The sequence below is a fragment of the Onthophagus taurus genome, chromosome 1 (genome assembly GCF_036711975.1).
Source record: "Onthophagus taurus isolate NC chromosome 1, IU_Otau_3.0, whole genome shotgun sequence".
Classification (NCBI taxonomy): domain Eukaryota; kingdom Metazoa; phylum Arthropoda; class Insecta; order Coleoptera; family Scarabaeidae; genus Onthophagus; species Onthophagus taurus.
The window spans coordinates 42,561,067-42,577,159 of NC_091966.1; the positions used below are offsets into that span (position 1 = coordinate 42,561,067).

The following is a 16,093-nucleotide window of genomic DNA, read 5'->3' on the forward strand; positions in this document are numbered from 1 at the left end:
GCGTGGATTATTAGGTGGCTAACTTTACGGTGGAGTGGTACCAACCCAAATAGTTATTGAATCAATAAAAAACATAAATTATTAAAAAATTTAATTATTATAATGTATTATTATAATATATTTCTTATATAAATGATGATGTAATTAGATATTTGTCAAAAATTGTTTAGTTTGATTGTAAAGATACTGTCAATAATTTTTAAGTTTAACAGACGAATTAAGAGTTAAATTAGAAAGAATTTAACAGTTTAATTAGTATAGTATGATCAAGAATTATTCTAGAATCAAGGTTATTCTAGTATTTAGCCTTCAATTGGCGTGATGTTTGAAGACTAAAAACCATTTATGAAAGTGAAGATGTCAGATGGAATAATACAACTACCCCAGACAAGTAGGAGTTTATCTCCACAATCTTGTACTGATAATTTATAAGAATGTCCTTTGGATTCTGAGGAGAAAACAACTGACAAAGATAATAAACAACTCTACACAACATATACAGAAATGCGACCATGTCAGCGAAACTACAAGAAAGCATCAATTCTATCCAAGTGAGCACTACTACTAATACTACTTTGTTATCTATGGTTATGTACACCTTCTTGTTCTTAAATGTGACCTCACCTCCTTTTTCTGTTATGGCATTTACTGATAACAGGTTTTTACTCAGCTCTGGTACAAATAATGTTCTTTCCAAAATACAAGTTTCTCCTTCTATTGACCCCAAACACTCTGATTTAATCATCTTTGCGATATCAACCTTTGTTGTGTTCTTTTCCAAATTTTGCAACAAACTGCCATGATTGACCATGTGGCTAGACGCTCCAGAATCCACAATAAACAACTTTTGGTTGTGTATTTCCTTTGCTTCATGTGTAAGAAACTTTCCGTCTACGTCAGATTAGTTATATCAGATATTTACGCTGTAAAGATGTCCGTGAGCGTTAAATAGAATTCCTATTTGAAAGGCCCACAGTTAGCCCGAGTCAACTAGCTTCTCAATTTTTAAAGTTTCCTCGTAACTAAGAATCGATGTCATTCCAACTGTGAATGTCTAATAACTAGTGGTAGAACGGATATCCGGCAATTTTTTAAAACCGGTGGGATACCGGATAGTTACCAAAGCCGGATATTAAAAACCTATTACTTAGTACTCCACCATTCACAGAAATTAGTATCTCTTTTAGGTTTACATTCAAAATTCGTTATAAAATTTATTTCTTGAAGGACCCTTGTGGCAATATCACCAATTATTAATTAAAGTATTCTCTTTTTAATGCAAAAAGCCGTTTTGAAAAATCACTTTTAGTTCTTGAAAAATACATTTTTGATATGATCGACAATTTTTACGAATTTTGCAATTTTCGCCGATTAAGTTTTAAAAATTCGTATAAAATCTATTTCTTGGAATATGAGTATGAAAATTTCCCAAAGTGTTAATAAGAGTGTCCTCTTTCCAATGAACTAACCCGTTTTGAAAAATAACTTTTAGTTTTTGAGAAAACAATATTTGAAGTTTTGGAAAAATTTTCGATGTTGCAATTTTCATCGATAACTTTAAAAATTCGCTATAAAACTCATTTCTTGAAGGATCCTTGTGGAAATATCACCAATCATTAATTAAAGTGTCCTCTTTTTAATGCAAAAAGCCGCTTTGAAAAATCACTTTTAGTTCTTGAGAAATACATTTTTGAAATGATCGACAATCTTTTCGAATTTTGCAATTTTCGCCGACGAAGTTTTAAAAATTCGTATAAAATCGATTTCTTGAAATATGAATATGAAAATTTTCCAAAATGTTAATAAAGGTGTGCTCTTTCCAATGAGCCAACACGTTTTGAAAAATATCTTTTAGTTTTTGAGAAAACAATATTTGAAGTTTTGATAAAATTTTCGATGTTATAATTTTCACCGATAACTTTCAAAATTCGCTATAAAATTCATTTCTTGAAGAATCCTTGTGGAAATATCACCTATTATTAATTAAAGCATCCTCTTTTAAACGCAAAAAGTCGTTTTGAAAAACCACTTTTAGTTTTTGAGAAATAAATTTTTGAAATAATCGATAATTTTTTCGAATTTTGCAATTTTCGCCGATTAAGTTTTAAAAATTCGTATTAAATCGATTTCTTGGAATATGAGTATGAAAATTTCCCAAAGTGTTAATAAAAGTGTCTTCTTTCCAATGAACCAACCCATTTTGAAAAATAACTTTTAGTTTTTGAGAAAACAATATTTGAAGTTTTGATAAAATTTTCGATGTTGCAATTTTCATCGATAACATTCAAAATTCGCTATCAAATTTATTTCTTGAAGGATCTTTGTGGAAATATCACCAATTATTACTTAAAGTATCTTCACTTTAATGCAAAAAGCCGTTTTGAAAAATCACTTTTAGTTTTTGAGAAATAAATTTTTGAAATGATCGACATTTTTTTCGAATTTTGCAATTTTCGCCGATTAATATTTAAAAATTCATATAAAATCCAGTTCTTGGAATATGAGTATGAAAATTTCCCAAAATGTTAATAAAAGTGTTCTCTTCCCAATGATCCAACCCGTTTTGAAAAATAACTTTCAGTTTTTGAGAAAATAATATTTGAAGTTTTGATAAAATTTTCAATGTTGCAATTTTCATCGATAACTTTCAAAATTCGCTATAAAATTTATTTCTTGAAGGATCCCTGTGGAAATATCACCAATTAGTAATTAATGTATGCTCTTTTTAATGCAAAAAGCCGTTTTGAAAAATCATTTTTAGTTCTTGAGATATAAATTTTTGAAATAATCGTGAATTTTTTCGTTTTTTGCAATTTCTGCCGATTAAATTTTAATAATTCGTATAAAATCGATTTTTTGGAATATGAGTATGAAAATTTCCCAAAGTGTTAATAAAAGTGTCTTCTTTCCAATGAACCAACCCATTTTGAAAAATATCTTTTAGTTTTTGAGAAAACAATATTTGTAGTTTTGATAACATTTTCGATGTTGCATTTTTCATCCATAATTTTCAAAATTCGCTATAAAATTTATTTCTTGAAGGATCCTTGTGGAAATATCACCAATTATTAATTAAACCTCTTTTTAGAGTTGCTTCGTTAGTTAAATCTTGTGAAGTTAGTTAACATATCTTATCAGCTTTCTTATTAATTTAATTGTTATTCAAATATCGCAATAACCTCATCAGAAATCACTTCAGAAATGCACCAGCAATTATAACCATAATGGCCGGATAGATATGCCGGATAACCGGATATCCGACCGAAGGGATGCCGAATATCCGGTATCCGGCTTTTCGCAAAATCACTATCCGCTCCATCACTAGTAGTAACTAACAATACAGGTACTGGTGTGATTACGTAAATTGCAGAACTCAAATGGAATGTGGCCCTTGGAAGGATGGATGATGGACAAAGAGACCGCTCAAGAATTAATAAGAAAAGTAGAGGAAGGCAATCCACACGCTGGAATGATGATATCAAAAGAATAACAAATTGGATACAAAGCGTGCAGGATCGAGAAAAATGTACAAAAATGAGGTCTACGTTTAGTAGTGGACGTTAAGGGCTGGACGATAATGATGGCGATGACCAAGTTGTATGTCTTGACTGCATTAGATCTCCATACCTAGATAGAGGTCCTCCACTATCAGTTTGTACTTGACTGGTTCTTTGATAAATGTCAGTGAAGGATAAATTTATAAAAATTTGAATTTGTATTTGATATTTAAAGAATTATGGGAACGAAATCATTTCGAGATTGCTAGTAATTTTAGCCGAATGGAAAATAAGTAGTTAACAGGTACCCTCCTGTTGAGAAAAGAGCCAGAACCAATATGTGATCGACGTTTCTCCGGTTCAGCCGTGTAACCGTGTGTGTGGGAAACACAGGGATTTATGCGAGCAATTATTCTGAATTACACCTTCGTTCGATGCACCGAAGCACACCGAAGCAAGAGGCACAATGTTGACCGTGCGGCTCGGTTTACACGTCACGTAAGTATTATCGTTATTACTTGTTTACTGTTTATACGCGGGGTGCACGCAAACCTGCCCCTGCGCAAGTTGTAAAACGAAATTTACCGTCGCTTCAAACGAAAAACGACGAAATAGGTTCTCCGCCGCGTTGGAAAGGAGGTAGTCGTACTAGGAGGCTCAATACGGTTCACAAATCAATGGGTCCGCGAAGACGCTATCAATCTCACGATCAAATCCGTATAATCAAAGACCGGTAAACGCCAGATATAAAACCGGCGAGGACTTCTTATTATCACCATTTGCGAAACGATTTACGATCTCATTACTACACCGACCAGACGACAACGACGGTCAAGGAATTGGACGACTCGGCACGCCGAAGACCTACTGCCGTCGTAAATAGAACCCATCGTCTTATGTCTTCGATATAAAAGCTACCGGTGACTATATAAATATCAATTAGATTCTCTGTTTAAAGGTATGATTACGTTCACGCTAACCAACGACCATAACCAAAAAGAATTATTACCTTTTGTTTTTATTGTTGTTACCATCTTTAACCAAATTTTAATTTAAATCTACCAATTAAGAGTAATTTATTAATTTAAGATTTTTTAACAGTTTGATATAAACAATGTGCCGCCATCTATTGATTTCTATTACAATTTGAATTCATCTATGAAATTTGACACAAAGAATTTAATTGTTGCATTTATTAATTTTTGTTCTACATTGATTTAAATGAGCTAATTACAATGATGTTTTTAAATAAATTTTTGTGTATTTAGAAAGAAATTTAATTAAATTACTTCTTGTTATAAGTACGAAGGCTTTCACGGCCGGTGTGAATTAAACTAAGATTAGAACTAAAACTAGAACTAACACTAGAAACTTTCGGGTTTTGCCGTGCGTCTTTTAATAAATGACATGGGATCTCCACTATCGCCAGTTATAGCTAATTTCTACATGGAATTATTCGAAGAGGACGCTTTGAAGAAAAGCCAGTGGAAACCAAAACTATGGCTCCGATATGTGGATGACACGTTTGTGATATGGCAACATGGTCAAAAACGGCTCCAAGAGTTCTTGGATCACTTGAACTCTCAACATCCTATGATTAAGTTCACCATGGAAACAGAAACTGCCAAAAAACTACCTTTCCTAGATGTGTTGGTCACCAGGACGACAAATGGAGATATAGAACTTGGTGTATACCGAAAGAAGACCCATACCAACAGGTGTTTACAGGCATGTTCACATCATCATCCCCAACAGAAGAGGTCCGTGATCCGTACATTATTTCAGCGAGCAGCGAGACTATGTGAAGGAGAGAACTTGAAGAAGGAGCAACACTTTCTACGAGGCGTGCTGCAGAAGAATGGATACACTTCGAGGGACATCAAGCAGCGAAAGCAGAAAGAGGACACGGTAAGTACAAAACCACTTGGATTTATCTGTCTTCCCTATGTTTCAGGTGTAACGGAACGAATTGCTAGGCACCTCAAGAAGAACGACATCGTAGTGCGGTACGGCACGGTCAGCAAAATTAGCCAAGGACAAACTAACTCCATTAAAAGGAGCGGGAGTCTATCGACTATCGTGTAGTTGTGGGAAGGTTTATGTTGGCCAAACTGGACGCAACGTCGAGTGCCGCATCAAGGAGCATGAGAGGGATGTAAGGCTGAAGAAGATCCAGCAGTCGGCGGTTGCGGAACATTGCCATGCAGAGGGGCACCGAATAGACTTCGAACAAACAAAGGTGCTGGCTAGGGACAACAGATACTACCAAAGACTGACAAGAGAAGCCATAGAGATTCACCGACATAAAAATAACGTCAACAGAGAGGATGGCTGGGAGCTTAGCAGAACATGGAAGATGGTGGTGAACACGAAGACCTCTTCCCGCCTCACACCGGACGCGACGCAATTAGTTATTAATTAGTTTGTAATTAGCGTTAACTGATTAGTAATTAGTTTTTCCGACTTATATATAGTTACCGATTTTTTGATCTCGTCACTTCGAACCAGTTTCTGAAGAAGGTTGCAACATGGCATCCGAAACGTCAAACCTTTTATTAAAAGACGCACGGCAAAACCCGAAAGTTTCTAGTTTTAGTTCTAATCTTAGTTTAATTACTTCTTGTTGTAATTAATAGCTAAATTCACTTTGGTTTCGGTTTGTTTTGATTCAATGGTTGTCATTTTTAAAAGTGTTAGTCTCAAGTTTTAATCGTAAATATTTCGCTTAAAGCTACTTTAAGGTATTTAAATTTGTTCCAGAAACGTTAAATTAAATAATTCGATAGTTCGTGACCGGAATATGAAAAAATGGGTTAATTCAAAATTTAGTGTTTGAAGAACATAACCTTAAAATGAGCTAAAAGCGGAAAGATTCAAGGTTTATAGAACATAAGGTTACCTCATTCCCTATGCCTCTGTAGTATCGATTATTACCCCGCAAATTGACGTCACTGGTTCGATACAGTCAGAATAAAAGATAGCCTATACGTGCCTATACTGTGGTACAGTCTATATAAAATATTTAAACCTCGCATCGTGTTGTGTTGTTCATAGAACCAGCTACGTCACTGACCCACCTTGCCTCTCAGAGGAGGAGAATCGGTATTGGGTAACCTTATGTTCTATAGACCTTGGTGGTGACCAAGGTTTATAGAACATAAGGTTACCTCATTCCCTATGCCTCTGTAGTATCGATTATTACCCCCAGATTGACGTCACTGGTTCGATACAGTCAGAATAAAAGATAGCCTATACGTGCCTATACTGTGGTACAGTCTATATAAAATATTTAAACCTCGCATCGTGTTGTGTTGTTCATAGCTACGTAACCAGCTACGTCACTGACCCACCTTGCCTCTCAGAGGAGGAGAATCGGTATTGGTTAACCTTATGTTCTATAGACCTTGGGAAAGATTCATATCTGTTTTTCAACAATTGTGTACGACCATTGACTATTTTATACCAGACTGCTAACCGTAAAAATTGGTAACGCGTAAAGATTTATTTTTGGATTTGTCCGCTATGGGGGCGCTGGTTGATTTTATAATAATAATGGATATGATTAAGAGATGGCAGCACTATTTTTGATTTATATTCCCCCTCTTATATTTTCTTGTACTAATAATAAAAATTGTTTAGTATTTCTTTTTTAATTAATAAATAAAATTTTATTGTATGAAAACATTATACGTTTTCCGTAAAAACCGGTTGTTTCTACCAGTTTATTTTCATTAAAAATAATATTAATTTTTAGAGAAATTTTTTCAACACTTTGAACAATTTTAAGAGTTGTTCTATCTGGTTTCAAGTTAAGTACTTGGGGAAATCCCGAGATAACTGACAGGTTGTTTCCACAAGTTTCTACGGAAAAAGTTGGTAAAGGCGGGCTTAACGTCGCAGGCGGAGTTTATTTTAGTTTATTTGCTTTAAATATCTAAAATTATTATTTAAAACTAGTTATTAAACCTAAAATTATTGGTCTTTAATTGTAAACAAGCTTTATCTTTTATTAATATTTTGAAATAATATAATAATTAGACAAGGGGTTAAAAGGCACGGAAACAAAATATATTAAAAGGTCGAGCTTGAGCGGAGAGTAGAGGATTTCCATTAAAGTCCATCCTAAATAAAAAATTTAAACATTTATTATAGTACTTGAGGTAGAGGTACTTCAGATAGAGATACTTAAGGTAGTGATAGAGGTACTTGAGGTAGAGGTACTTGGCTAGAGATACTTCAATGAAGTGGCGAACCAGTTTGCGTATCGTGTAGATCTAGCTTTATACAAGAATATGTTGTTTCTTCTAAGAAGAAAACCTTTCGGAAGAAGAACGCATCCCTGGAAGAGCTAGAGGTCGAGCTAGAGAGATAAAGATAAATAAATAAATAAACAAAGATAAAATTATTCTTAATTTTTAAAATGTTATTTTCTTTGAAAAAAGTTAATGTCTTTTTTATGTATGACTCTTTATCCAACTCAACGAGGCCTGCATTTTTGTCTCCCATGGTAACAATACGATTTTCTATTTTAATTTTATGTTTCAGATTTTTAATGATGCGAAGAATTAATTTAGTATGGAAAGATTTTATGTTGACGTTCTTATTCCCACTCGTTTTCCCTCACTCTTTCACCTTTATCATCTGGCGAACGTTCCTTATGACCTTCAGTCCAATTTCATCCCTCATCATGTTGACTCAAGTTATTTAATTTTAAAGGAAATTTTAACGTGTTAATTGTAAGTTTACAAATTTTCTTTCTTTTTTGATTTCTTATATTTAGTTATTATGGTTCTTTCTCTACAGGTTTGGTAATTTGTTTTGTCGTTAATTTTTAACATTTATTTTTAAACACTTTGAAAAACGAGATTTACGATGAATAGAAAAACGCCATTTTAATTTTTTGGATTTTTCAATTTACTCTTCAAGTTTTTTTACATTTGAATTTTTCGTAAACGGAATCTTTTTGAAGAAATACTCTGAAACAATATTCTCTTCACTCTCGATGCTCCTACACCGACGGTAATTATATATATTTTTTATCTGTGTTTTTGTTATATCTGAATGTTCCTTAGTCCTACCTGAAGAAGAACGATAATCGTTCGAAATCTTCGAAGATAGCACCGAAATAAAATATTTTCATCGTTTATACGACTTTTAATTTTTGTTAGCAGCAAAAAACCATACAACTTACCTGGAAAAAAACTACCAAATCGATAATAGAGGCATCTCCAATAGGCCCCGAGATCAAGAAAACCTTAATCACTCGCGAAAAATCAAGCAGGTGCCCCAAACTCTATGGTCTGCCCAAAATCCCCTCCCTCAGGAAGGCTGCTCCGGATCGGGGACGGTGTAGGACCGTTTTCCAAGTGGCTGACAAGTGCAGGGCGTCATCTCTCTTGTTGAAGGTACCGTTCTTCTCTATTTCGATGGACTCGCGGATGAGTCTGGTGCTCCAATGTGGAACGTTGGCTATTTCCATATCTGAAGCTGCTAGTTTTCCATATATACATATACATAGAATAATCATGCAAAATAATTTGATATTAAAATAGTATTATTTAAGTGTTTGCCTAACCTATCCTTTGATATGGACTCCCTCAGCTGATAGAATGAGAGTCATTCGGCTTGCGCATACTACATATCAATCCTATTATTCCACGTGAAAAATAACCATAATGCTCTGATCTCAATGAGAGGTAGTACTTTCATGGAGGCATTGTCGTTAGCGAGGCTTACAAACCCTCCAGCATGCCTATGAAGTGGGTATATCTGCATCATGGTTATTTTCCACGTGGAATAATAGGATTGATATGCTGTATGCCCAAGCCGAATGACTCTCATTCTGTCAGCGGAAGGAGTCGATATCAAAGGATAGGTTCGGCAAACACTTAAATAATACTATTTTAATATTAAGTTATTTTGCACGAATTTTCTATTTATATGTACATATGGTACACTGGCTCAAGATATAGAATTATTCAATATATTTTCCACGAGGAATTATACTAAAAATTGCAGATATACGTATAACTAAAATATTCGTGCAAAATAATTTGATATTAAAATACTATTATTTAAGTGTTTGCCTAATCTACCATTTAAATGACTCCACGTATCTACCGACTGGAAGTCTGGCCCCTAGTTAGAAAAAAAATAATTTTGATTAAATTCGCTATAACTAAAGAACGGTTTGACCGATTTCAATGTTCTATATCTCAAACGAAAGCTTGCGCCTGGCTGAATAATTATGTGTAAAGCATATTGAACACTTCCATATCTGAATCTGCTAGTTTTCCATATGTATATGTAAATAGAATAATCATGCAAAATAATTTGATATTAAAATAGTACACTGTTGGACATAATTCACGAGCACACCTTATATAATCTGAACGCGTGAAGATAAATCCATGATATTTAAGGAGCACAAAGGTTTACTGTAGACGAGTTTATTCATCGAGTTTCGAGTTGTTCCGTCGCGGCATTGTTGACTGAGCCGCTCTTCCAAGTGGAACATTCCGTCGCTATGGAGACCGAAGTGGATGGAAAATACCGGTCGTTTTTAGTATGGTGTGAGGAACCGCATTGTTATCGTACTCTGTGCGCAATGGATGGGCGATCGCGTTACTTAAGCGAGGTTGAGCGAGGAATGTTTGAGGGTATGCATATTGAGGGTGTATCGTTCTGTGAAATTGCGCGTCGTCTCGAGCGGTCGTTATCGGCAGTGCAACGGGCATGGCGAGAATGGTCTGAAGTAGGACATAGGCACCTACAGCCGCGTCCGGGACGGCCCTGCGCGACCCCAGCACACGAGGATCGCACTCTTGTGCTCAGCACTTTAGCGTCGTGTGCGTCCTCCTCAAGGCAACTTGGAGCTGTTTGGCCACCGGCAGGGGAAGGCGCACTCACTACGCGAACTGTATGGCGGCGTTTGGTAGATAGAGGACTGCGCGCGCGTCGTGCGATACAGCGGATTCCAGTAACACCCGAGCACCGCAGCATACGTCACGAGTGGGTCGACGCTAGACATTAGTAGGTTGCCGAGTAGAGGGACATTTTCTTTTCCGACGAATCAAGATTCGAATTGAGCACCGGTGATGCGCGAATTTTGGTTCGTCGGAGACGTGGTGATCGTCTACTGGAGCAGTGCGTGCAAGAATGCTCTATCCACCGACAACCGAGCATTATGGTATGGGGTGCTATTACACATGGTGGACGTACACGTCTGTTGCGTGTATAGCAGACCATGACGGGTCAACGATACGTAGATGAGGTGCTTCGGTCCGTTGTGCTTCCCTACGTTCGGCGGCGTCCAGGTCTCCTATACATGCACGACAACGTCCGAACGCACATCGGGCGTATTGTACAGACCTTTGTGGAAGAGCACCGTATACGAATACTTCCTAGGCCAGCTCGTTTTCCGGATCTGAATCCAATCGAACATGGTTGGGACATGACTGGTCGGAGACTTCTACGTTATCCGGCTTCCTCGGCTAACGTTGAGGAGCTATGGAGGCGAGTTGAGGTGGCAGGTTGGCCATCCCTCTTGCTACAATACAGTGACTTATAGACTCCATGCCACGTCGTGTAGCGATGATACGCGAAGCTCACGGGGGATACTCTCGCTATTGATGTTTCTCCTCCCAGCAGAGTTGTGCCGCTCTCCTTGTGAGAGTAAGTTGCACTACTTTAGTATTACTTCCATACCAAATTTTATTGCGCTAGACACACGCGTTCAGATTATACAGGGTGTGCTCGTGAATTATTTCCAACAGTGTATTATTTAAGTGTTTGCCTAACCTATCCTTTGATATGGACTCCCCCGCTAATAGAATGAGAGTCATTCGGCTTGCGCATACTACATATCAATCCTATTATTCCACGTGGAAAATAACCATGATGCTCTGATCTCAATGAGAGTTAGTACTTTCATGGAGGCATTGTCGTTAGCGAGGCTTACAAACCCTCCAGCATGCCTATGAAGTGGGTATATTTGCATCATGGTTATTTTCCACGTGAAATAATAGGATTGATATGCTGTATGCCCAAGCCGAATGATTCTCATTCTGTCAGCGGAAGGAGTCGATATCAAAGGATAGGTTCGGCAAACACTTAAATAATACTATTTTAATATTTAGTTATTTTGCACGAATTTTCTATTTATATGTACATATGGTACACTGGCTCAAGATATAGAAGCATTCAATATATTTTCCACAAAGAATTATAATAAAAATTGCATATATACGTATAACTAAAATATTCGTGCAAAATAATTTGATATTAAAATACTATTATTTAAGTGTTTGCCTAATCTACCATTTAAATGACTCCACGTATCTATCGACTGGAAGTCTGGCCCCTAGTTAGAAAAAAAATAATTTTGATTAAATTCGCTATAACTAAAGAACGGTTTGACCGATTTTAATGTTCTATATCTCAAACGAAAGCTTGCGTCTGGCTGAATAATTATGTGTAAAGCATATTGAACACTTCCATATCTGAATCTGCTAGCTTTGCATATGTATATGTAAATAGAATAATCATGCAAAATAATTTGATATTTAAATAGTATTATTTAAGTGTATGCCTAACCTATCCTTTGGTATGGACTCCCTCTGCTGATAGAATGAGAGTCATTCGGCTTGCGCATACTACATATCAATCCTATTATTCCACGTGGAAAATAACCATGATGCTCTGATCTCAATGAGAGTTAGTACTTTCATGGAGGCATTGTCGTTAGCGAGGCTTACAAACCCTCCAGCATGCCTATGAAGTGGGTATATCTGCATCATGATTATTTTCCACGTGGAATAATAGGATTGATATGTAGTATGCGCAAGCCGAATGACTCTCATTCTGTCAGCGGAAGGAGTCGATATCAAAGGATAGGTTCGGCAAACACTTAAATAATACTATTTTAATATTAAATAATTTTTCACGAATGTTCTATTCATATGTAAATATGGTACACTAGCTCAAGATATGGAAGTATTCAATATATTTTCCACAAGGAATAATATTTTTAATATTTTAATAATAATATTTTATTTCTCCATTTTACAAAAAAGCATAGAGTGCGTCAATTTAACAATAATTACATTGTGGTATAATACAAATTGAATTTAAACATTAAATCGGAAAAACATGTCAATGGTATATATCAGATTTTCCGTGACAATAGCTTTCAGTCTCCTCCGGAATCTTGGAACTAGCAGATTCTTTAAACATGACTCTTCTCTCGTTTGTGCCCATAGTTTAAGCTAGATTTACGCTAAGTTTTCTTTATTTATTCTCTAAGCTAATAAGAATTTTTTATTTTTATTTTAGTACCTAAATTAGTTTATGTCAGTAGTCGTTATTCGAGTATATGCGATAAGATAATTTATAATAATTAGTATTGTAGCGTCTATGTTCGAATATATGCCTTAAATATTGTATTTTTTCTTTAATTTATTTAAATAGATTATATTTATTTATTTCTTTCATAATTTGTTTCAATAGTTGATCCCACGGTTAGGCACGGAGGCCCTAGCGTTTGCTTTACATAACTTTTATTTTATTTAATTTTTTTTTCTTTAATAGATGCGTGCGCCAATTCACGCCATCAAATCACTAAAGAAGATACACTAAAAGACATTTCCACATTTAAAGATTGTTATTATTTCCTTCAGTAAAATGTTTATTAGTCCTACTTCATTTTGGTGCGTTTTTAAGATTCTTTCTAAGGAGAATTTTAAATAGTAACGACTGTATCTAAGTAACACCAATGAACTTTATGTATTAATTGTTAGCTATCGACCCTTAAACATTAAACCCTTGAGCAAATTGAAAGCATTTTATTCCTCGGATAATGAGAGAGATGAAGAAAACTTTTTCAGATGCTATTTCTTTGATGTCATTTAGATACAGTATATATATGTATATATATATATACAGGTGTCCCACCTAAGTTGCCTCGGTCCATAGCCGAATTATGATTGAGTTTTTCAAAAAATGTTTCAAATAAAAGTTGAATCGAATTATATTGTACATATTTTAAAATTAGTTTCAGTAATGGCGGACTTCCGCTTCTACCGGAAATGGATATAAACTTTGTTATTTTAAATGGAACATCCTGTATATTATTGCATTTTTGGATTCCTCGTGAAATTTTAATGGTACTTTGTTAAGGATAGCTTAGGTCTAACTGGTATCGTTTTTGAATTATATGACGATTTTAGAAAAAAATGACATTTGCAGCGTCTTATAAATTTGGCAATATTGCCGAAACTGTGAAAGCTAGAAAGATTTGGTTTTCTGTTTTGTGTTAACAATAAAAGAGCACACGTTTGCTAATAGAAAATTATGCATTTATATTACGGAGTTCTTAAGTAGGGATCTGTAATTTTCGAACTTTTTAATCATGGATAACTTAATTTTTTTAAATGGAACAATATACCAGTTTTTACATAACTGGATGTAAAATTTAATTTCCTTTCAGTTTTATACAGGTATCATGGTGTCTATTTTCAACGGTTTTGGAGATATTCCCGATTTTTCAGTTTTTAACGATAGATACTTATTTCGCAGCGCCGGCCACCTTCCCCTCGCATTTTACCAGGATTGGGACTGGCAGAAATATTACTGGCATGCTTAAAAAGTGGCCAACAAAACACAACAAGACCACTGGAAACAAAACACAAATAAAGAAACACTATTGCATCAAATGTTCAAAATGTTGTCCGTTTTGTTCACTACATAATAGAAATCGTTTTTGTAAGGAGTTTTGAACATTTCTGGTGTGATTTCTTGAAAAGCTCTTACAATACGTTGACGCATATCGTCAGGAGTAGTTGGTGATGTCTTATAAATCTTGCTTTTAATAAAACCCCATAAAAAGAAATCGCAAGTGGTAAGATCTGGCGATGTCGGAGGCCATCTAACAGCGGTCTGGAAAGGACACATCCAAATACCGATGTACTTGGGCGGTATTGTGCGGTGGAGCACCATCGTGTTGGAACCACATCCACTGACGAATAGCTAGTGGAATATTTTCCAACAGAACGCCCAAACTATTTTCTAAAGAGTTTCTAAAGAGTGCGCAGGGTTTCAGGATGTGATAACTTGTCCAAAAATTTGAAAAAAAGGTTTTTATCAACTTACCCTCTAAAATGCACCATTTTCGAGATACAGGGTGTTGAAATTTAATAAAAAAAATCGTTTTTTGCGAATATCTCCGGAACCGTTTATCGTACAGAAAACAGCGTTTCTAAGCATTTTCTACTCATAATAAGCTAAGTTTTGTGCTTGAAAAAAATTCTTTAAAGTCATTATTGGTGAAGATTTTGAAGAGATAGTGGTTGTTTTTCTCCCCAACTTCTACGCCACTGGAAAAAGTACGGTTTTAAGATGGCCATTTGAAGCGTCAATGTTTTCTATACAAAAAAGGTACTGTAGCTCTAAAGTTGACCGTTTTCTAGAAAAATCAACTTTTATGTTGAAAAACATGGTCAATTTTTTGAAATAAAAATTTTATTTTACAATTAAACAAAATTTATGTAAAGTAACAAAAGCAAGCGTTCACTTCATAATTGCAAAATAAAAAAAAATGAAAAAATGATACAAAAGTTGTCTTTTGAAAAGTCTCCAAACCGTAAAGGTAACGCATTTCGCACATTTTAGCGTTTGTGTAAAAAATTGTGTAATTTATTTTTAACAAGTAGGTTTTTAAATTTTATAACAAAAGCTACCTCCTGTCAAAATAACAAGTAGTTTGTACCTGCAAAAAGTAAACTTGTAATACAGAATTAAAAATGAATTACACAAACGCTGAAATGTGCGAAATGCATTACCTTTACGGAATGGCTTGCGGTAATTCGTCAGAAGCAAGGCGGTTGTATCAAGAAAGACATCCTGATTACCACACCATAACTTGTTTCTACGCATTCACAAAGTACCAATCCGACTACAAGTACCAGAAAAATTGCTCACAATTTGAACCTATCTCACTCGACGGTTTGGAGAATTTTGAAAAGGCAACTTTTGTATCCCTACCATATCCAAACAGTATAAGCCAAGGTATATTGTCAAGAGATTTTCCGCCAAGATTTGTTTTTTGTACGTAGATGCAAGACAAAATAGCTCAAAATCCTGTGTTTGGACCCGATCTTTCTCCAAGGATGGTATTTTCAATTTTCACAATAACCACATATGGGCAGAAGAAAATCTACATGAAATTGCAGATCAATCAGCAACAATTTTCCGTAAATGTTTGGGCTGCCATCGTCGGTGATCATTTGATAGGCCCACATTTTTTACCGAACAGATTAAACGGTACAGATTATCGACAATTTCTAGAAAAAGTACTGCCGGAACTGCTGGAAGATGTACCACTTCAAGTAAGACAAAACATGTACTTTATGCATGATGAAGCTCCAACCCACTTTAGTTTGGTTGCTCGCCAATACTTGAACGACGAATACCCAGACCGTTGGATCGGTCGAGGAGGTCCGCACCCTTGGCCACCACGATCTCCAGAACTTAATTGTTTACATTTTTTCTTTTGGGGTCATCAGAAAACCCTAGTCTACGGTACTCCAGTTGAAAATGTT

At 35.4% G+C, this 16,093-nt stretch overlaps 1 long non-coding RNA gene across 3 annotated transcripts; it reads left to right on the top strand.

The window, feature by feature from the left end:
• Positions 1-7,768: 7,768 nt before the first annotated feature.
• Positions 7,769-12,940, top strand: LOC139432643 (uncharacterized). Of its 3 annotated transcripts, none has more exons than XR_011642390.1 (3): positions 7,769-8,233; positions 8,301-8,516; positions 8,570-12,940. It is a non-coding gene; the product is annotated as an uncharacterized lncRNA (long non-coding RNA). The 3 variants fall into 3 exon arrangements; XR_011642391.1 differs by having other exon boundaries at positions 8,669-12,940; XR_011642389.1 differs by having other exon boundaries at positions 8,301-12,940.
• Positions 12,941-16,093: the final 3,153 nt, after the last annotated feature.